The sequence below is a fragment of the Lygodium microphyllum genome, chromosome 26 (assembly GCF_053477565.2).
Source record: "Lygodium microphyllum isolate KBCC chromosome 26, Lygodium_microphyllum_v1.1.10, whole genome shotgun sequence".
Lineage (NCBI taxonomy): Eukaryota > Viridiplantae > Streptophyta > Polypodiopsida > Schizaeales > Lygodiaceae > Lygodium > Lygodium microphyllum.
The window spans coordinates 84,079,209-84,103,883 of NC_141160.1; the positions used below are offsets into that span (position 1 = coordinate 84,079,209).

The 24,675-nt window shown below is 37.4% G+C and overlaps 1 pseudogene; it reads right to left on the reverse strand.

Moving 5' to 3' along the window:
- Window positions 1-10,602: 10,602 nt before the first annotated feature.
- Window positions 10,603-17,565, reverse strand: LOC148013482 (uncharacterized; annotated as a pseudogene).
- Window positions 17,566-24,675: the final 7,110 nt, after the last annotated feature.

Genomic DNA, 24,675 nt, shown 5'->3' on the forward strand with positions numbered 1-24,675 from the left:
TGAAGGTTGTTTGAGACCATAGAGTGCCCGATGAAGTCTGCAAGTAAGATTTTCCTTATATTTGACTACAAATCTCTTTCGTTGCTCCATGAAAAGTGGTTCTCACATCCATTTGGTGAACCTTCAAATCAAACTCAATAACAAAAACTAACAAGACCCACATACTAGTAATACGAATAACATGTAAGAAAGTTTCTTCATAATCAACTCTTATAATTTGTGAGAAACCTTTGGCAACTAGCCTTACTTTGAATTTTTCAAATGTTCTGTTTGCTTTTGTTTTAGTCTTATAAGCCCACTTGTATTTTGTGAAGAAAATTGCTAGGGTTTGTACTAAGGACACACATAGTGTACGACCACAATAGAAACACAAAGAGACAGACATAGACACAGAGAGCAAAACTCAAACCCTAAATGCAAAACTCAAAACTCAAATCCTAAACACAAAACTTAAAACTCAAACACAATCAAAAGAAGGGAGAGAGAGAAAACTTTGAAGTGAATGAATGATGTAAATGAATGTAAGAGTGTATAGTGTGCTCAAGGGCAGAGCTGAAAAATGTCAGAGAGTGACGTCCACCAGTCAGAGTCGTAAGAGTGCTGGCAGCAGGTTGATCACAAAAAACACAGCAGTCTGGAGAATGAAAACTGGTAAATGCATCAGTGTACCACCGATCGGAAGCTGAAATTGTGCACAAGTGCTGTAAACATCAGGGCAATAGCTAAAGATGTGTTGGAGAGTGTTGAGGCCTGCAATGTTGAAAACACAGGCTAGCTAATCCTAACGATGATGGGTAGCAGATTGAAACAGCAGTCTAGGATAGTCTAGAGCAGTCGCCAACAAGAATGGATAGACTGAAGATAATGTGACTGGAGTCAATGATGATTGGACAATAGATGGAGGTGGGTTGCAGGCTTTGGAAACTGGACACCAACAGCAGTAGAGGATGTGTGGGCTGGTGTAACCTGCAAACAAGGATGAGGGCTTAATGGGGGCAGCCTGTCTATTTATAGATGTAGAAGGGTGTCCCAAAAATTAGGGTTTTTGGGAGGTCATTGAAACTCTCTCGGACTGCTCCCCTTTTTAGGATTTTTCATTAATTAAGTGTATTTTGGGATTGTTTAAGAGGCTAATCAACAAGTAATGCATGTTTTAGCTGAACACCCCCTCTCAGACCCAAAACAGAGCCGAAAGGTTAGGCCAGCCATCACTGTGATGTTTATTGATCCCAAAGTGTCCCACCCCAAAGTAGCCAGGGCATCGGAAAAAGGGTGCACGTCAGTTTCCCAATGGCCCACCAAGACTACAAAGGCGACGGTTATCGTACCAAGGGAATCCAAGTAGTCACCCAAGAGAGAGGATAAGGCATCAGACAAAGGGTGGACGTTGGCTGCCCAGTGGCCTACCAAGCCCTACAAAGGTGGATGGAACCACATCGAACTTATTTTTTGAATAAGTGAGTTAAATTTTATGGGATGCGACTGATTGAGTAATAATGACCCAAAAGACTGGAGTAGGGAGGGTAACTGTATTCAATTGTGGAATTGCGACAAAACATCACAAAATAGAACAAGCTAACCCATCCACTTAGGGTGTCGATGACGAAGGAAAATAAGTGATGAAGTATCCATGTGATGAAGGAGGATGGTGGTGTGGTAACAATAGCCACCGGTGGAAATAGCTTAGGATCCGCTCAAGTGGTGCTCTGCACAATGAATGTTGAAGAATGCTCATGTAGTAGGTGCCACTTGGACACTGTCCCTGATGGAAAAATTGTTCACTTGCCCAAGCGCCCTAGTACAAAGATGCTGAAATCATGTAATGGAAAGGGTAAGGTACAACAGGGAGAAGAAACAGATGCCGAAGACAGAGTGCTAAAGCTTGTAGAATACCAAGAAGGGTAGGAACCGCCTCTCAACCTACATGTAGATGCCAAAGAGGAGTCTGATGTTAGTCTTCATATGGTACCAAGAACCATAAGGAATGAAATAAGATGAAGTGGATGAAGCACCCCACTAGAAGAGCAAGATAGAAGTCACCACCATGATAGCATTGAGAGAGATGCGGCACGATCTGCCTCGGGAGGGGAAACCACCATGCTGGAAGAAGAGCAAGCACTCCGAGGATGACGAAACCATGAAAGGAACGGTGCACATCTCCACTCTCTAGTCCAGGTAAGACCAAAGCAATCTACAAGTTAGCCCTACATGAAAGACAAAACCTTGCAAAAGAGATGAGAATTTGCAAACACAGAGGTTAGTGGTGAGATGCTCCAAAGCAAAACATAAGACAAAGAAAATCTAACTCAAAATAAATGCAATGAATGTGTATGTGTGTGAGTAAATGCAGCGGAAGACAAAAGAATGGAAAAGCTAAGGACAATGAATGCTATGGGCTCGACTCTAAGAGTTTGAAAAATGAATGCTAAATTGACCTAGGGTATTCGAAAGGACCTAGAGACATGCTAGGCTAAGAAGGTGGCCACCATCGCGTATGTCCAATAGTAGGGCTCTGCCAAGGGAATGCCTGATGAGGTGGAGAGGAAAGTGAGATGGATGCATGAAGTGCAACGTGATCGGAACCTGCAGACCAATTAGCCAATCCCTCAAGGGTAGTGAAAGAGATGGGCTGTTGAGGCTGTACTTGAGCCACATGTTTAGCAATAACAACGGGTGCTGAAGAAGCAGATGAAGGAGGAGCAGGTGTAGCCCCACTGGACTATGTAGTCGCAATGGTCTGGTGAGGCTTTTTAGGTGGAAGACATTGGGCCTTGGAGCGACACTCCTCGTCTAAATGGCCTGCTCTCTGGCAGTGTGTGCAAAACCGGTTTTTCTTAGGGAGATGCTGCTAGATAGATCTAGATTCTTTGGTTCCATCTAAGGAAGAGGAGTCACCCTTTGATTGGCTTCCCTTTGCATCTTGCGAGTTCTTGCCACTGGTGGTTTTCCCTCCTGAAGAAGAGGCAACCAACCCCCTCTGCTCTAAATAGGATTGTGATGAGAATTTCTTGTGGACTTGATCATGCAGCCTCATGTAACACTTGTTTCCAGAGTTGACAATCCTTCAAGTGAAATGAAACTTATCAAATGTTCTCAAAAGTCCATGTTTTGCACGATTCACTACTTTTGTTTTCACAATCTATGGGTTTATTCTATGTATTTTTTAAGCTTTAGCATAAGTGCAGCATTGTCATAGAAGCTTTGAGAAAAAATATTTGTATTGTGACAACTTTTCAAAAAAGGAAAACGCTAGGCAAACATTATATGTTTTCTCAATGAAACCACAAAGACAAGCAAAAAAATATAAGATGATTGCATTGTCAAGTTGAAGAATTTGATAGAGAGAAGACCCTATGCAAGAAATATTTGTCATGGCATGAAAGTACATTTTTTAAACCTCTTATATGAACTACAAAACATGCAAGGCAAACTTGTTGGATATCAACACTATGTAATCTTACTGGTGCATGCATTGGCAAGCGGTTATGTTGCAAAGAAGTGCACTCATGATCATTGCAAGCGGTTATGGAAAAATAGCATGGCCCACACCAAACAATCTACATTGCAAGCAAACAGAACTAAATGGGAGGGACATTGCAACTTTAAGACTTAATCACATTACATGCATTATCTTCTTTTTGCATAGGAGATTACTATTTTTTGTGGTTGCAAATCCAGTGATGTTGTTATGCTTTATGCTTTCCCATAGGTGTGTTAATTGTTTCCATTGCAATATATTTTTATTTTGCACTTAATGTGCAACAGAGCAATTGACTAGTGCAAATTTTGTCCACCATAAGTCTTATGCATTGTTATATTGTGCTTCTCGCCATTTGCATTTGCTTGACATAGTGATTTTAGTGCCAACATAGGCACGTTCAAGTATGAGTGCTAGCAACAATGCTAGTGAAATGCACACATTCCAAAAATTCTATAAAAAATACACAAAAATAACTTGTTGCAATCAATATGAACTAGAGAAACTCCAATACACGGGAAGAGGACAAACAATATTTAGGATTTGCATTGCATTATTTTTCCAACGTCACCAATGTTGTTGTCTTGTAGAAGGCACAATAATACTTAGCTGTGTAGTCACATGGACAGATATGCAAACAAGCATGTGGTCTTTGTATTTGAAGCAATCAGAAGACTAGCAATGGTGAAGCCTCCAATGGTGCCATTTTTGACAGTAAAACACTCATTGTTGTCGACCTTGTCTACTCCAATGCTAAGCAATTTGCAAGGTGAGGTGTTGAGGTACACTCCTTCACCATTGCTTTCCTAAAACTCCACCCCTCACTTTTAGAAAATTCTCGTGTTGCTTTGCCTCCCAAATTGTCGTTGTTTTCTAATTGTTTTTCTGCAAGGGGGGTTTTCAAAAACCCCCCATGTGATCTCAAATCATACTAAAAACATGTTTCTTTCAAGAAACTCGTTTTCTCTGGGAAATGGGTATGAGAATAGCACCTAGATCTCCATCTCAATGTCGTTAGTGCACATCCTATTGATCTACTTGCACCTAAACTAGAAACATAGCACATCATAATAGAATGGTGTTTGTATAGCTTGACCTATTTGTATGATGCATTGATTAGAGATTTATATGTTAATGTTGGATTCATCAAGTACTACCACATCATCCCCATGGTACAATTAGTGACTCATGATATTGCAACTATTACTTTTTATATAGCATTGCTCCTACTTTTTCCACTACTAACTCATACAACTAGTGCCAACATGTAAAACCCGATCAATCATAAATTTGTAACATGCCATCAAAGTTTTAATGCATAATTAAGGTAGGTGGACATTGATGATGCTAGTGACATAATCAAAAAAACAATCCACACTACCTAACCTAGTAGAGGATACTTCACAAGTACTATGGAGCCTCCTTACTAGGAAGATCCTCAAATCCCAAACTCACCCAATTTGGCATGCTAACCCCCTATAAGGATCCAATCATCCTAGTAGCCTCCAACGCCTCCACACAGAAAGTGTTTCCCCAAAAACATCTCCATGTTTGATATCCCAAAGGACATAATGTTGTCCAACAAATCCATGGATAGAATTAACAAGGAAGTGCAAATAAAACATGCTATATGTGATGGGGTAGATGGTGGAGTGGATAACACAAGATTGCCTTATGGGGTCAAATACTAAATTCTTTAAGGTCTAGAATTGGATTTACTCTCTCTCTCTCTCTCTCTCTCTCTCTCTCTCTCTCTCTCTCTCTCTCTCTCTCTCTCTCTCTCTCTCTCTCTCTCTCTCTCTCTCTCTCTCTCTCTCTCTCTCTCTCTCTCTCTCGTGAAGATAATTGAATTAAGTAGCAATATTTACATCAGACCATCTGGTCAGCTAAGAAAGAACACACAAAAATGAAAGGCTACCAAGACTCTAACACACAGATATCACATAGAAAGGACAGCTAGTGTGGAGCGAACAATATGCAACCACAGAGCAACAATGTCAAGAAGAACCAGATCAACTAAAACCATAGAGAAGATCTGCCATAACACTAAACCACGAACATGGGTCACATGACCATGGATTCCCGAGACTAAATAAAAAATAAAGGCATTCTGAGTATGCCAAATATGCCACAAAGCTGTCCATCTAAGGAAATGGAAAAGGCAAGAATAATCTGAATGCAAAGTAGACAAAGAGGTCATTCTTCCCATAATCCACAAACGAGCTATTATCCATTGCCGAGTCATTGAGGATCACACATGGGAAACAAAACTCCAAATCTATCTAGAAACATGGCAAGAGACAAAGAGATGAAGCAATGTCTCATCACATGTAGTGCAAAATACACGACACCGATCGGAGATCTTGTGAGCACGCAACATGTCCCCAGTTGGAAGACCCTTGATAAGCAACCTCCACATGAACACTTTACCCTGCTAAGGAACCTTTGTTTTCCATAGTTGGATGAATATTTCATGCTACTTCTTTTTGTTGTTTTGAATATGCCATAATTTATTAGCCTTTCCATTGACCCATCTCTTGGCCTCAACCATTTGATGATATATATGATTAGCTGACCTTTTCTCAAAATCATCAAGAAGCACAACCATCCAATCTTGCCAGGGAGAGGATGGTTGTAAAGCAAGCAAAGGAGAGAACCTCGGAAGCATGTCATGTATGGACGACCAAATGTCATGATATCCTCGAGGCACCCGAAAGTGCTGACAAATACGTCGGAAAGAATAAAGATGGAGCTGCCCAGGAATGAAACCATCATGGAATGTCTACAACCCCAAACAAGCCATCCGATTAAGCTTCTCTCGCTGCAAATCTTTATCAGGTCAATCCAACAACCTGGAGGTAGCGAGCACTTCTCCTTGCAGTGAATTCTCCTCCTTACAAAAATCAGGAGCGCACCAAACTGCAAAATGTAACATCTTCTACCAGGATGCAATCAAATGAGAGAGGAGAAAAGGCTGGGAGACCTTAAGATGCCTCGTGGAATTAAGTACATGCCACCAAGAAACTTAAATAACTAGGCTACCATGAGAGATGCCAGTCTTTTCGATGAAATTTTTGGAATATCTGATCAGGGATGACTCTCTACACAAAATGCCTATAAAAGTGTTAGTCTCAAAGCAGCCATATGCAAATTAACATCCAATAAAGTTGCTCCTCCCATCCTTTTAGGAGTAGTCACATGTTGCCGCAAAATCCACACATGGCCCAATGATTTCCTTTCTTTTTCCACATCATGAATTGGATAGGATGAACTAGTTTTAAAAGAGACTTCTTAGTCCAAGGAACCAATGGTAGAAAAAACGAGATCATATTGATCATGATGCATTGAGCAACTTTAAGTCTCACATGAAGAGGCCATGGCCGCCTTGAGATTTTCAGTACCTGAACCGATTATGAATATGGGATAACATCCAATCAAGCGAGGCACAAGGTGCTACATCCACACCAATAGGATAACCCAAGTATCGAGTTATATCTCCTTTAGAAATCGCAACTCCATGCTAACCCAAAACCTGCAAATCATTCTCTCTACAAGAAAGTAGTGTAGATTTTTTAGCATTAATATGAAGTCCCGATGCTAAAGCAAAAAGATTCCACACAACCATTGCCCGATTATCATTAGTACAATCAACATTAAGAAACATAAAGGAATCATCAGCCAAAGAGTGACCCAAAAGTTGGGCACCATTGGGAAGAGAAACCAACAATCTCTCCTTGACCAACCAACTTATCCAACAATGAGAGCATTGAGTGAGTGATCAAAGCAAATAGCAAAGGGTTGAGAGGGCACCCTTGTCAAAGAGACTGAGGAAAGGCAATTTCATACGTGACCCCTCCATTAAGTGCAATACGGGCCATAACACCCTGACTAATGGTATCAATAAGAGCAACCATGTGAGGACCAAAGCCCATGGTGGACATTAGTTGCCGTATGAAAGACTAGCTGACATGATTAAATGCATTTTCAAGATCAAGATGAAGTATAATAACCTACTGGCGTGAGGCTTTGGCATAATCAATCCCTAGTTGAACATTCAAAATGTTATGCATTATATTTTGACCCTTAATGAAACCATATTGACGTGGATGAATCAAGTGCGAGAATACTTTTTGCAATATGTTGGCAATGATTTTAGAGAAGATTTTATACAAAGAACCCATAACAAAAATGAGTCTCCATTGTTTCAAAGATATTGGAGAGGGAACCTTAGGCAATAACCAAATGACAACAATATTTCAGTCTGAAGGCAGCCTACCAAAATTCTATACTTACTAACATAGGTGACTTAATGGGTCCTTAAGCTGCTCAACATGGGCTGAAACAACTCATTAGGAAGCCCATCCCAGCGAGGGCTTTTCCTTCGTGACAAATGGGACAACACATCCTCCACTTCATCCTCTGAAATATTAACCTCCATCAAATCAACCCATTCTGGCTGGACCTGATTACTAACCAAATCATAAATGTATCGATGAGCAGAGTGAATACCATAAGAAAGAATCTCCTATGGACCCAACAAAGATTTATAAAAGTCAATGCACATTTGAATTATAGAAGCAAGATCACTTCCATTACACCTTGCTCATCCAACAAATGCACAATATTTTCCTGAGTGTATTTCTGGCGTAAACAAGCAAAAAATTGATGAGATTGACAATTATTATCATGGAAAGCTTCTGCTCAAGCCAACAATTTATATTTTGCATATTCCTCCTCTTGAAGAGATTAAACTCTACATTTCAACCATTCAATGTATGTGAGCAAGTCATCAATAATATCCCCTAATAACTGATACAGAGACAAGTGGGCCAATAAAGATTGCACGTGCTACAATTCAGCTCGTAAAGTGGAAGCATACTGAATACCATACTATCATGACAACGTTCATACATTATCCCTAAAAGCAACCCATGATTACATCCTTCCAAATAGGACCATTGAGCTAAAAGAAGCAATCAATTGCTGAATACACTCCAAAAACTGATTTTGCAATAGAAAAGATTGGTTGAAACATAGAGGCAAATGAGCAAGGAGAGCCTTAAAGGCATGAATAGATCTGTGGGTCAAATCCAAAACCAAAAGATAGTGATCTAATAAGACATGTTATCACCCATCCACATATCAATAACTACAAGAAGAAAAGAATCACTTTGACAAATGTAGATCCCATCAAGTTTAGCCCAGGTGTTTGGATGCTAAAGAGAACGATAGGTATATCTAGACTTTGAAGGATGCATCCAAGACCACATGTTATGTTTCAAAGACACAATTGCCAGAGTGTCCCAAGTCTGCCGCTGAGACGGTGAAGTCGCCTGATCCGCAAATACACATGCATTAAAATCACCCATAACAAAACCTTGACAAGCCATAGCAAAGCAGTGCAAGTCATCCCAAAGCCTGCCATAAAACCTCTCCCTCATATAGGATTTTCACGATCAAAAATCTGCCGTGAGGGTCATGAGAAACCAAGGATGGTTGTAAGGATGATCTAATAGCCAACATAACTCCAAATTTAAGCGGTACCCCACCACTAAAAAAACTAAATAATCCTTATGTACATAAGATCCTGCCAAAGCATGTTGCTTGTGCTCCACAATACAAAAAACATCCCAATTTTTAGCTAATACAACTTTCCACAATCGATACTACTTATTGCTCGAAGAAATGCCTTTAACATTTCATAAAGCAAGTCTCATGATAAACCACAGAAAAGAAAACTATTGAATCACCACTTTTCCCTTCCCGTTTACATCGATAGCTTTAAGTGCCTTAAATCTCTCCATCTCACTTCAGATCACATCTATAAGATCCACACTTTGCAAACTAGCAATCAAAGCACGAAAATGGAATTGTTGTTGGAAATGGAAAAGATTCCGAGAAGGAAGCATAAGCCTCCCACACACGTCAAAGCGCAAAGTAAAATCAAAAGCCATTTTATCATCCACACCAATTGAGGAACACGTGAATATTGAGGTTTCATATAAAACCCCTTACCTCTACATTGAAAAAGTCTAAGAAATAGGTTGTGGAGATGGGTGAGCAGGAGCTGAATGAAATTCCTGTCTAGCATTACATCTAACCACAGTGACCCAAGAATCATTCCAAGAAAGCAAATTCTGACCAACCGAAAGCAATGCATGCTCAGTACCAACTTGGGGGACATCCTTCTTTCCATCATCATGTCCATGCAATAGGACAAAAGACATAGGATCAACTTCTTATTGCTGAGCCATTTGCTGAGAATTATGCTCTTGCATATCCATGTCACGATCCAAGGAACACTGTAATACCTTAGGGCTTGTATCACATTCTGAAATAAAATGGCCCAATTGGCCACATTTAAATCTGTGTCTAGCAAATGTGTCTCATTTAAGCTAAAAAATCAATGTTTGCAATCGAGGGACCTCAAAATGAATTTTGGTTGGGCGAGGTTTCCCTATGTCTCAAAGCATACAAGCCATGTTCCTACTGTAGGAGGCCAACCGGGGCTCCACCAACACCTCACCAAAAACCAAAGGAAGAAGTCACCAAAGATGTGCGGGAAAATCAACCACCTCCACCCAAATTGGGCATGCCTACCTAAGTACCTCCTGAAACTCAACCATATGCCTCCATGGGATCATATATACTAGATGATCATCCATGAACAAAGGAATACGTTGCATAATGTGAACAAGCACTTTCGGGGAATGAAAAAGAACCTCTAAAAACCCTCTCGGTCCATCATAAATCTCTTCAACGAGAGGGACCTGAACTTGCTCTGAAATATCAAACATAAGATTGTTGGCAGTGGGAAGCATAAATTGAAGAGACCCATCAATCTGTGAGCATGAAGCATGAACATCTTGCTGAGTCAAATTTGGACCACATAATACCGGTTCATCGACTGACATCTTATGACGTTTACTCATCTCATCCCCATCCATCAACTACTTAGAATCCTCAGGCAACGAGTCACCATTCGATTCTGCCAAGTCTTGATCATCCCCCTGCCCTATAGGTTGGTCAAGAAAAGCCACATCAATACCATTTGACATTTGCATATTCGCCATAATAGAAATCTCTCTCTCTCTTGCAGGACTCAATCTGAGTGTGTGCATCTCTCACTCTGCTGAGGTCACACATAAACTGAAGCACAGATTTCTGTCTGCTTTGTCAGAGCCCTTCACATTTGAGAGCCCGAACTGAGAACAACAGTACCGTTAAGGGCTAGGCAGGCCTGCCCTTCAAGTCACACAGAATGCATAGAGTAGAGGGGCAGGATCAAAATCTGGTTCGACGAGCTGCTTGCAGGGTGACACAGGTCAACACAGGGTGCAGCACGCAGGTCAATGCACTGTCTCTGACACAGAAGAATTGAGCTTGCACGCTGCAGTAAGCAGGGCGTGAGGCAGGTTGGCGAACAGGGCAGCCAAACCCCCTATCCCGCGTGAGCACGAAATGTAGGGAAGATCCCCGCAGCAAAAACCTCAGGTCGCAAGTAGGTTCACCATCGCCATCTTCCAGAAATCCTCTCTCTTTCTCTCTCTCTCTCAGCTATTGTTATCATTTACTACAACTCTCGTTTAATGTATTTTCAAGCAATGTGTCAATAGAGGAATCACTCTTCACTTGCAATAACTATCACCGTGTGTGTGTGTGTGTTTGTGACATTTTGCCTTCAAAAATTGAGATATATAGGGTTTTTTCAAAAACTAATACTTTCAATTTAGTACTTTAATTAAAATATATTATTTAAAATTATACAATGAGATCATTTTTCAAAAATAATCAAAGAATTTAAAAATTAAAATTAATAAATTAAACTCTTTTCCATTTAAGAATTGAAACATATAGGATTAATAAAGAATTAAAAAAGCATCTTATATCGAATTAAAATTTTTAAAAATATAAAATTTACATATATAACCTTTTAAAAATGCAAAAATAAAGTAAAATTTAACTTAGTTAACGTAAACTATAATTTATACTTTGAGCATAATGCAAATCAAATTTCCTTGAAATGTACAAAATAGGTAAAAAAGGAGGGAAAGTCCATCTTGTCAAAAATAGTCATTGGGATTAGTCTTTCCAAGTCCAAGCAAGCAAAGAGTCTAGCAACACCTATATCCATACAAAAGAAGAAGATGAGAATATTGTTGTCTAATGCATATTGCAAGTGTTATCATGAGACTCTCTTGTCATCCCGATTGTAGCATAAAGATGCTGGAAAACCTAATCCCTAAGGATTTATGTTAATTATGTCAAGAGTAGTCCTTGGGATTAGTCTTTCCAAGTCAAGGCAAGCAAAGAGTCTAGCAACACCTATATCCATACAAAAGAAGAATATGAGAATATTGCCATCTAATGTGTATTGCAAGTATCATCATGAGACTCGGTCGTCATCTCAATTGTAGCTACAAAGATGTTGGAAAAACTAATCCCTAAGGACCTATGTTAATTATGTCAAAAGTAGTCCTTGGAATTAGTCTTTCCAGGTCGAAACAAGCAAAGAGTCTAGCAACACCTATATCCATACAAAAGAAGAAGATGAGAAAATTGCCATCTAATGTATATTGCAAGTATTATCATGAGACTTGGTTTTCATCTCGATTGGAGCTACAAAGATGTTGGAAACACTAATACCTAAGGACTTATGTTAATTATGTCAAAAGTAGTCCTTGGAATTAGTCTTTCCAGGTCGAAGCAAGCAAAGAGTCTAGCAACACCTATATCCATACAAAAGAAGAAGATGAGAATATTGCCATCTAATGTGTATTGCAAGTATCATCATGAGACTCTGTTGTCATCTCGATTGCAACTGCAAAGATGCTAGAAAAACTAATCCCTAAGGACTTATGTTAATTATGTTATGAAAACAAAACATCATATAATCAAAAGTATACTATAAATGCTTCGTCACTAATAACCAACCAATATATTTTTTTTAAAAGGAAGTTGTGCCAAGATCGCTAAGGTGTAGACGTCTTAGGGGAACATAAATACGAAGACAAAATACTTCACTAGCAAGCGACTTAGATAGTTAACTCATCATTTTGAGGAGAAAGTTAAGGTACATATCATACTAGAAGGTAAGTGTATAACAAAGTGTCTAGTAACACTATAGATAAGTGCTTTTACTATGCTTTATTAAGTACATTACATTCCAAAACTTTTCATCTACTGTGAATAAGAGAAACTTTAATAGTATGTAAAGTTGTCTTTTATAAAAGCTTATAACTTGAATTTAGAAAATTCTTATGTTGATTACTTTAGATATACTACATTAACTCATGCCATTAGAACAAAACACCACTAGATAGATTAGTGTATCAATAGACCAAGTAACATGGGATAATACTAAGGTCATCCACCACTAGTGTTGAATTAGTTTGAATATTCATATTAAAAATTCACATTTTAGATTTTAGAGGTTACTATCCATGGACTAGGCTTTGAAGCTTCCACACAATAATATTTCAATCTAAAGAATAGCAACAAGATCAATGTTAGCTTAGAGAGACCTTAACGGTATCTTCACATCAATATCCCTAAAGAGAGATGCAAATAAATTATAAAGTCAAAGAGTTAGACTTCTAATGGTTACAATGATTTCATATAGAGGTGCTACCCTTGTGACTAGAGAATATGCACCTCCACTTGATGATTCATCTAAGACTAGTCAATGAGTTGAATTCTAATTCTCACAAGTAGTAGATATAGAGGTGCTACCCTTATGACTAGAGAATATGCACCTTCATTTGATGGTTCATATGTTTTGAAAACTCCTAAATGATTGGCTATAGTAGGCAAATAATGTATTTTCTGCACAATCATTTGCTTAAAAGAGGAAATGCATGGAATGGCATTCTTATCATGAAACCATATTAGAACATTCTTGATGTCAAATTAGAAATTCTCCTCCATCAATCCTTTATGCAATTTCAAAAAAATATTGCTAGATTCTTCATCTAGAAGAAAAGCCTCCTATAACTCATCAATCCAATCATTATAAAGCTTTGTGGAAAAATACACCTTATAAGCCCACATTTTTGAAAGAGAATCAATCAAAATGTTGTCTTTGCCCCTAGTATAGGTGATATCACAATCATAGTTTTGCAAAGTTCCCACCCATCTCATTGCTCAATAGTGAGTTTAGATTGTGAGATAAAGTTTTTGAGAACTCTATAATCACTCTTTACCCTAAGCTAGCTCCCATAAAGATAGTGATACCACTTCTTGGTTGCATGAAGAATAACCAACATTTACTAGTCATAAGCATTCATTTCCATCTCCTTTTTTCTCAGCTTGCAACTTTCAAAGGCAATAACTCCATGTCTTGAAGCAACAATGCACCTACGCCCCATCCAGTTGTATCATATTGGATAGCGAACTCTTTTGAAAAAACATGCAATTCAAGATAGGAGCTGAAGTGAGCGATTTCTTTACTTTATTAAAGTTGCAATCAACTATAGCATCCCAAAAAAAGCTTCTTTCTTTAGCATTTCTGTCAAAGGTGTTACAATACTCACATAATGCCTAATGAATCCTTGATAGAAAGAGGATAAACTAAGAAAACCATGAAGAGAATTGGTATTGATAGGTCTTGGCCATTTCTTTACAAACTGAAATTTCTTTGAATCAGCCTTTATCTCTTTTTCACTAACACTATGACCCAAATACACCATTTTAGTTTTTCATGAATGCACATTTAGTCTCATGATCAATTATTGTATGCTCCCTCAAAACATTAAAAACCTTCCTTTATATGCATTTAAATGATCCTCCAATGACTTTATGTAGATGTCATCAAAGAATACCAACACAAACTAGAAAAGAAAAGGCTACAATTTCTTATTCATAAGACTCTAAAAGGTGATTAGAGTATTTGTCGATCCAAATGTCATAACAAGAAAGTGATAAATTCCCCTATCAATGCAAAAAGTAGTCTTCATCCCAATACCCTCTCTCATCTTGATCTAATGATCGACAACTATCTTAGTGAAGTATCTAGCCCCCTTAAGTTCAATCACATCAAAAAATCATCAACTCATGCAATACGGTACTTTTTCTTGATAATAATCTTATTAAGATCCATGTAATCTATACACATGCAAAAATTATCATCCTCCTTCTCCACCAGTAATAGTAGAGAGGTGTATGGTGAGGAAGTAGGCTGAATGAATTCCATTTCCAACAAGTCTTTGATTTGTTTGGCTGCTTCTTTTTCTATCACATTTAGAATGTATGTAAGGAGGTTTATTTACAATCTTTGGGTTGGTCTCCAAATAAATAGAATGATTTGCTACTATTTTAGGAGGGAGGGCTATGGGAGCTTAGAACAAGTCTTTGTACTCTTCCAATAGAGCTCTAAGTGTTAAAACTTGTGTTGAATTCTTAGATTGATATGTGGTTTCCTTGTTAAGATGCAACACAAAGATTTAAGACCATATTTAAAACTCTTTCTTAAGTTGCTTTGTTGCAATAAGCTAAAAATCTATTTTACTTCGAATTTTCTCTAGGTGTATGTGATGTCCCATCATTCAAAAACTCCATGTACACCTATGAGAGAAGCCCATGGTTATGTTTCTTGATTGCTTCAACCAATCACAGCCCAAAATAACACCAGTGAGGCCCATTTACAAAGCTACTAATTAAGTCCACTGATACCTCATAATTTTAACCAAGCATAGGTGGACTTTTGAGCACGTTTGGGGGCTGGTCTCTTCATCCCCATCAACCACTTAAACCTTAATTGGTTGGTGCAAATTAGTGGAAAGGCACTCCAATCAATCCATGGCTGGTTCGTTGATGAAGTTATGCATGCTACCACTATCACCAAAATGAAAATATTCTTTCCATGGATACTCCCTTGAATCTTAAGTATACTCAGGCTCCTTGATAAATGGTAGCAAGTCACTTAAAATGATGACTTTGATTTATAAGTGGTAGGGGAAAATCACTTGAAAGTTATATGTACCAATTTTAAGTGGTAGGGGACCGCTTGTAAGGCAAAGCAGACCACTTAAGAATGTTAGCTCACCACCTTAAAGTGGCAATTCTCTAATTACAAGTGCTACATGACCACTTGGGAGTTATAGCGCACTATTCTAAGAGGTAGGGGATCAATCGCAAGTGCTAGTGCACTACTTGCAAGTAGTAGAGGACAAGTTGCAAATGATAGGAGACTAGTTATAAGTGGTAGAACGTGACCACTTGCAAGTGGTAGCAAGTCCCTTGTAAATTTTTGAGGAGTAGTTGTTGTAAGTGATAGGGGACTACTTTCATATGAGCTTTTGAGAAAATATTTACAAGTGCCATACTGCTTGATAGGGTGTTGGACCCTTAATAGGGGGTATGAACCACTTGAAAATATTTACAAGTGATATACTATTTGATAGTGGTGTTGAACCTTTAATGAGGGGCATAGACCACTTGAAATTATTTTGTAGCATTTTTTTGTGGTATTGGACTACTTGTAGGGGATGGCACATAACTTATGAATGGTAGTTTTCCACTTTTAAGGGGTAGTATTCCAGTCGCAAGTTATAGAGGAGATAACTTACAAGTGGTAATGGACACCACATGTAAGTGGAAAAACGACCACTTGTAGCACATAACTTGTAAGTGGTAGTGTACTATGGCAAAGTGCTTGTAAGTGATTATAAGTGGAGCATAAAATCTATGATGGATAGCATAGCACTTGTAAGGAGCAAAGTAGCACCTATAATTGGTCGCATGCCTCTTGTTAGTGGTGGTATAACAATGTTAGTGCTACCAACCACCTATGAGTTCTAATGCACCACTTGTGCCTAGCTCTAATAAAATGAAAACTTGGTTTATAGACAGAATAGTAGTGTATAAAATAAGACACTCGTTCAAAGATAGTTATATTGCACTACTTGTGACTAGCTCCAATAAAATGAAAAACCGGTTCAAAGACAAATAGGATTGGCATATAAGCTCAAGGATATAGGGCTTTAGAAATATATAGAAATACTGAAGAAAAACAACATTGTAAATTGTTATATAGTAGTATATTAAATTATCAAATGTAAGTAATAAACCATCAGCTTCAGTTTCCACTTCTAAGTTATGTTTGGCTATATATAAGTTGCTTTTGTAGATCCCCACAAGCTTGATAGCTTATCCTATGCTCGTGTTAGAGCTTCATCCTACTTCACCATTCACCAACACCACTGCTTCAAAAACAAAGACGTACTTAAGCAAACATTACTTTTGGAATTGCTAGAGACTAGTATAGTAAATGTTTCAAAAGTTCTTAGCACTACAACATAACTAGCTAGTGGTGCAAAATAGCCAAGCCAAGTTATCGTACTAGTAAATGGTGGTATGCACAAAATAGATTACTACTTGAGGCTCCTCCAAAAGGTGGAGTAGATGTCTTACATATGAGCATCTAGCGAGTCTTTTACTAAAAGCATCATTTTTGTTGGGGAACACCCTTGTCTCATCCATCCAAAATTAAAAGATTAAGTGATCGTTTGAGAGATGTGGGTTCTTTGTGCATATTTTCTACGATGTACAAATGTAGGGAACAAACCATCAGCTTCACTTGCCATTGCCAAATGATGTTTGTTAAAATATAGGTTTCTTTTGTGGATTCCCATAAGCTTGGCAACTTGCAGTATGCTAATATCAGTACTTTGCCCCCACTTCCTCCATTCATTATCATCATCATCACAATGATTTGTTTACCAAAAACTCATCTAAAGATATCGAAATCTTGACACAATTCAAATTGTTGTGGATGTTTCTAAATATAATTACTTTCAACTTACTTTGCATTGGAATTGGAAGCAAGGATGCTGAAGAACTTCACCAAAGATTTCCTTTCTAGCACATATGTCCATTCCAATGGTTAATTTATTGAAGCTCTCTACCATGGATTGACATATTCTATGTTTCTTTTGCTCATTGAGTACCACATTATTGCATTTCATCCTAGAGTTTACCATTGTCACTCATTGCTTCCACTTTTGAGAAGCCCAATATTTCATCTTTGTTTTTCTACACCAAAGTTTAACCTCTCTATTCAGCAATGGAGAGCTCATGGAGGGTTCCATTGTTCCAAGGGATTTGCCTACAAAGCCAATAAGATAGATCATTAGTAGGTGCTTTCTTTTCATAGAAACATGAAAATATCTTGCGTTGATTTGCAACAATATTGTCTATGCATATAGGAGGCAACTATATCCTAAGGAGGATGTAGAAGAGGAGGAGTCGAGAGAGTATATCCCATGACTGCATACGAGAGAGTGTGTCACCCTTATGGTGCTTCCACATCCTTCTCACATACTTCCAAGAGAGAGAGAGAGAGAGAGAGAGAGAGAGAGAGAGAGAGAGAGAGAGAGAGAGAGAGAGAGAGAGAGAGAGAGAGAGAGAGAGAGAGAGAGAGAGAGAGAGAGAGAGAGAGTAGAATTCTTTCAAAGAAAAGCTAAGAGAGAGGAGAATATCTTTTCAACTTCAGATCTATGAACATAGAGATAGAGAAAGAAAGAAAGAAAGAAAGAAAGAAATGGAGAGAGAGAGAGAGAGAGAGATCCCAAATAGAATTCTTTCAAAGAGAAAGCTAAGAGAGAGAAGAATATCTTTTCAACTTTAGATCTATGAACATAGAGACAGAGGAAGAAAGAAAGAAAGAAAGAAATGGAGAGAGAGAGAGAGAGAGAGAGAGAGAGAGAGAGAGAGAGAGAGAGAGAGAGAGAGATCCCAAATAGAATTCTTTCAAAGAGAAAGCTAAGAGAGAGGAGAATATCTTTTCAACTTCAGATCTATGAGCATAGAGATAGAGAAAGAAAGAAAGAAAGAAATGGAGAGAGAGAGAGAGAGAGAGAGAGAGTGTGTGTGTGTGTGTGTGTGTGTGTGTGTGTGTGTTTGCAAGGCTCAGCTATAAGTGCCAACCTCTCCATTTTATTAAATGGAGAAAAAATCATTTATTATTTTATTATATATAAATATTGAGATTTTGTTTGAGATTATAATTACTTTTGACTACCCACTTTTAAGTTCCAAAAAGTAATGACTTGGACATTACTTTCTAGGCTACCTATACATGCTTTCATCCTTATATGTTTAAGGGAGTTTTTCCTGCTAATTTATCAAGTGGCCTTAAACTCAAACAAATTATTATATAAAGAAGCCATATTTAAGATGTTAGAGAAAATATTTATTCCTCCAAATGTGTTGCAACCTCGCCAAGGCGATCGGTACATAATTGACTTTTGGCCATGAAATTTATCACACATGGGGATAAACGCAGGGTGAGACTTCTTACTCCAATATGAATTATGAAGGATCTACTAGGCTAAGCAACTAAATTTAGTCAATATATATATATTAAACCCATAACATTGTGGGTCTATCAACAAATGGTACATATAGTACCATGTGAAAGAGTAACTATAGTACTAAGAAGACCTGCATTTGATATTGGATCTTGAGGATACCCCCAAGAGCCTACTAAAGTACATTATCTATCATGCTCAAGAGAAAGTCCCAAGATATGAGGATGTAGATTCTCATAACTTCCATGGAAAAGAAATCAAAAAATGACATTTTGGGGGGGAAATTTTGTAATTGCTAGTACATATGTGAAGGTTTTGTTATTGTGGAAAATTTTGAGTATGGTACCCATTCTTATTAGTTGAGTTGTTTTAATTGGTGATTGATAGAGTACACCTTATAAGATTTATTTTTGAAGTCACATATGCAACTACTTGTCAATCAATTGTAGTGGAATTTTCTGAGAGCATTATGGCTATCTTAGAAAATACACATTTTTGGACTTGTTTGAGTTTATGAAGAGGCTTCAATTAGAGTCCAACGTGGCATGGCCCATAATTTTTTCTAGACACAAGCTTGTATGAAGATGTGGGAACTCATCTTAAATTAATCACCCTTTATAAGTACAATACTCTTCAAAAAGATAGGGTGAAGTTTATAGGTGGAAAGTTTGTAAGGCTAAATAAATGGATATATGATCAATATACCAAGGTCATATTACCTAATAAGATTGTTCTTATTGAGCAAGTAAAGTCTAAGAATTATGAACTCTATGAGTATTGTGATCTCCCAAAGCATTATTGATTTCTAGAGACTAGGGCTAGTCTACCTTCCTATGTAATAAATAGCTTAATAAGATACATTATTGAATTCTTGTACTGACCCATGTTCAGAAAGATATTCTTTTTTTTAATGGATGTGTTGTGATATTTTAGAACAATGATCATGCAGAACAATGATCATGCTTATAAACAACTCACGGTGTTCAAAACTAATGGACATGTCTACTTTTGTCAATCCTCAAACATTGAGTTTCATAAATCCATGATGACGATCGTTGAGAATTTGTCGAATCCACACTACATCCGAATCCATAAACGGTTAAGAGAGATGCCATGGATAATTTCTTATAGCTTCTTCACAATCAATTTTGATCAAACAAGAAACCTCTAGATTGACCTCAAGAGAATCCAATGGATGCAAGAGCTAAAGTTATTCCATTGCTTCTTGTTTAAAGGATCGAGGAATGATGACACTATTATGATTAGTGGAGACTTGCCTAGAATAGATATGTTGTCGGAGGATATCTTCCTTTGCCTTTAGCTTATAGAGCCTTAGAAGTACTAGGAATGCCCCCTATTTTTGTAACTGTATCATTACATGAAGTTCATAATTGAGAACTTTAATACATCCAATATCTTTTTGATAACAAATTTTCCAATAATATTTTGTTACAAAGTGTGTAAGAGAGGAAGGTCTTAAATCCTTAAGGCATTGAATCCTAATACTCGACTTGTATGTCAATCAGAATTGTCACAAGTAATAAGGGTTGATAATAAGCACAAGGAGTTGCAAGAGAAGAAATTTGTTCTAAAAGAAAACTTTGCCACCCAAGTTTAATGGAGAAGGATCCAAGATAGAGCAAGATATAGAAGCTTGGATCAAATTCATGGATAATTGCTTTCTAGCTATAGAAACTACTACTACTAATCAATCCATTACGCATCTTCATCTCACTAGTAAGGCCAAACTTTGGTGAACCAATGGTGTTGAGATAAGGGAGTGATCGAGGCTTCTTAAACTTGGGAGAAAACTAGAGAAGTAGTGAAAGGGCGATATCTAACCATATCTTTTGAATCCATCAAGATGAATGAATTATATAGGCCTCGTTTTTGCAATAGTCAAATGAAGTGCCTTGTGTAAGAGGAAGTATCCACACCATGGGGCTAATATGGACAATGCGAGGGAAAATGGTCATACTAATACCATTACTCAAGGACCAAATCGGGTAGATAATAGAAAATACTACCGGTGTGGCAGGACTAGACATCTAAAAGCTAATTGCCTAAATCATCCTTAGAACCCTAATCTAATAACTAGAATAGGATGTGGGAACAACAACAACAACAAAGCCATATGAACGTGAAAGAGCAGTCGGGGATCTTGGATAAGGTAAAAGAGGATCCATATGTGCTACTATTGAGAATAAATGAGCAAAGCATGTCATTCAAACTCCAACCACTTATTACAAGGGTAAGCCATTTAAAATGTCAATTGATTGTGGATATACTCATTCTTTTCTTACACCAAAGAAAATTAGAAAATTGCACCTAGATTTGAGGAAAATAAAGATTTAACTGATGCAGTTACCTCTATTGAAATTGTAGAGAAAATACATTTTAGTTAGGTAGTTGATTAATTGAGGTTGAATTCCGAATTCTACCTTTGGGATGCTATGACTACATGGACTAGCTTAAGAAGAATAAAATTTAAATTATGTGTGCTACAGAAGAAGTAATAAGTCTTAGAAGGGAACAGTGTGAAGACATACAAAAAGGCTAGAAGAACCAACTAGTCAAGGCAAGTTGGCTTTAGAAAGGATTGAGAAAAGGGAAACCTATATGCATGATCTAGTTAAATAAGGTCAAAAAGACTAAATAAGACACATTACCTTCTTGGATCAGTGACTTCAAATATGTCTTCTTAGAGAAGCTAACTCAATTACCCCCAAACCAATAAGTTGACCTCGAGATAGAGTTGATTTCTAGAGTTCAGCTAGTATCCAAATGACCATATAAAATGTCTGTACCTGAACCCATTGAGCTTAAAGAATAGCTTAGGCAATTGATTGAGCAAGGATTCATCTACCTAAGCAATTCACGTAGGACTCACTTGCTCTTTTGCAAAAGAAGAAAGATGGATCTCTTAGACTTTACATTGACCTCGGCTGACTAAATCAAGTAATGATTAAGAACAAGCATCATATGTCGATGAACTACTAGACCAACTACACTACCAAAGGTATTTTCAAAGATAGATTTGATGTATGGATATTATCAAATCTGAATCAAGGAACAAAATATCCCAATGACAGTATTAGCTATTGTCATTATGAATTCTTAATCATGCCATTTAGATTAACTGATCCCCAAGTAACATTCAATTGACTAATGCATGATATCTTTTGATTATATCTAGATACTTTTTTTTGGGTATTCTTTGATAATAGTATCGGTATACTTTGGAGCACTAAAGGACCATAAGAATCATCTAAGGATCACATTACACATCCTTCACAAAAATAAGCTCTATGCCAAGAAGGGAAAATGTATATTCTTTTCCCACAAAATTGAATTCTAGGATACATTTTCTTTGCCAATGGAATCTTGGTAGACCCACAAAGGTGAAGGACATCCTAGATTGGCGGATATCTAAGTAAGTCTAGGAAATCTAAGGATTCTTGGGACATTCAAAGTGATCATTGATGCAAGTGGGCTAGCAATCAGAGGAGTATCGATACAAGAGGGGAGACATGTGGCCTATACATTAAGGAAGTTGAAGTCCTATGGTACTCATGATCTTGAGTTGCAATGCTCCATACCTTAAAATTATGGACATGCTATCTACTAAGAAAAAATTTCACTTTGGTGTGACAAGTCATAAGAGTCTGAAAGTGGATTTTCACCCCAAAGCTTACCTAAACATGAGGTAGAGAAGATGGATAGAAACGTAACAAATGCCTTAAGTTGAAAAGCATTCCTCAACAATATTGTTGAGACACAAAGCCTAAGAATCATGAGTATATCTTAAGATCTTATTGTGGTAGAGAATTGAAACAATGGATTGAGCATCTCCCTCTAATGAAATTTTCCTATGATGTTTCTTATCAATAGACAATGAGAATGTTCCCATTTCAAGACTTGTATGGTGGGCAAGAATGTCACATGCCCTTGAATTTTTTAAACCTCGATCTCAAGTGGAAGGGTCCGAAGCCATGGTTGACAAAATGGACTAACAAATTCAAACAATGTGATGGCATGACATCAAACTTCAAAGTTGCATAAGATCCACACAAAAAAGCCTATGTAGATCTTAATAAAGGAAGGTGACATGGCCTCCCTGAGGGTGAGATTTGAAAAGAGATTGCTATTCTTGGGAAAATACGAAAAGCTTAATCCAAGGTACTATGAATGTTATGAAGTAATCAAAGTGATGGAAAAACAAGCCTACAAGCTTAAACCACCAAATCATCTCAAAATCCATAATTTATTTCATATAAGCATGCTTAAGCCATATGTACCTAATTTTGGACATATACTTGATTGTGAACAAATCCCTATCCAAGAAATTTTGAAAATGCAATCAGAGAAAATTCTAGAGATAAAAGGAGAAACCTTTTAGAAGTTGAATATTGAGGAAACACCTTGTATAATGCAAGGATTATCCTGAAGAGGATGCCACTTGTGTCAATCAGGCAATGCTTATAAAGAACACCCCAAGTTCCTCTCGAGATGATGATATCTCGATTTCTTTAAGGGGGAGAAGCATATAACGTTTTCATTACTTAGTACACTTCAATAAAATGTGTATAGATAGTTCACTTCAACAAGAATAATGTACATTTCAAAAATAAGTTAAGTAATGTGTGAAAATTTTTGGATAAGTGATTATGTTAATGAAATGTGAAACTTGTCACATTTGCACATTTACACATTGTTAGACGCAAGTGTGATTAGTAAAAATTTAATAGTCTAGATGTGTTTGTCTCAAAAAATTAATCACTCTATAATTTTACAACATGTTAATCTGTGACACTTCCTTTTGGGGACATATGCCCAAGACAATGATGCCAAAGAGATACATGTCAAAGATAGTTCACTGTTGAAACATGATCAACAAATGTAATCTTCCATGCAAAATCACCAAAAGATACATCATATCTATCATCATCAAAGGCGGGACATGGCATATGTTATCCATCATAAATGGAGTACCAATACCAAATTGTAGTCTCACATCACCTATGTCAACAATGTCGCATACATTATCATCGCCTAGTCTAACTGAACTTGTAATAGTATGGTAGGTATAGAACCAATGACAATGCGGGGTCAACAATGTAAACAATAGTATGGTATGTCAAGAATGTCACATACATTATCATCACCTAGTCTAACTGAACTTGTAATAGTATGGTAGGTATAAAACCAATGACAATGCGGGGTCACATGAAGGGAGCCCTTGAATCAAACAACATTGGGATTTAGAGGACCGAACATCAATCAATCAAATAGCATTAAGTGAAGAAGCATTAAGGACGAATCATCTTAACTATACTTGAATGTATTTATCTCCTCAATCTTATAAAAATGCACTTAACAATACTATGATCATCAGAAGACTTAGCATTATTCTATACTTTCTCTTTATCTTTTTCACACCTTGGCCTTATGTAACCCTATTGCCTACAATAATGACAAGTAAGAGAGGACTTAGGACCGTGGGGCTTAATGTGTGACTACATATGAGACTTACTTCCCCTTGTTGGGCTATGAGTCTCTAGCATGGTGGACATTATTCCCTTTACCACTATATATGCCTCTAATTGTAAGTGCACAAGAAGTACAGGCTATATCAATATTCTTCCTATTCAATTCTTTTGTAAGCAAGGAACTCTCTATTGTAGAGCATTTAAAGCCATCTTTAAGAGGATTAGCACTCATAACATTACTAAATGTATCCTAAGATTCATATAGCATGAACCAAGAATAAAGACTTAATCTTATCCTCAACTAAATGTCCTAAGAGATAAGCTAGCTAAAAATGGAGTGGAACTCATTCAAATGAGTGGACATAGAAGTGCTCTCTCTCATACAAAGGTCCATAAGCTT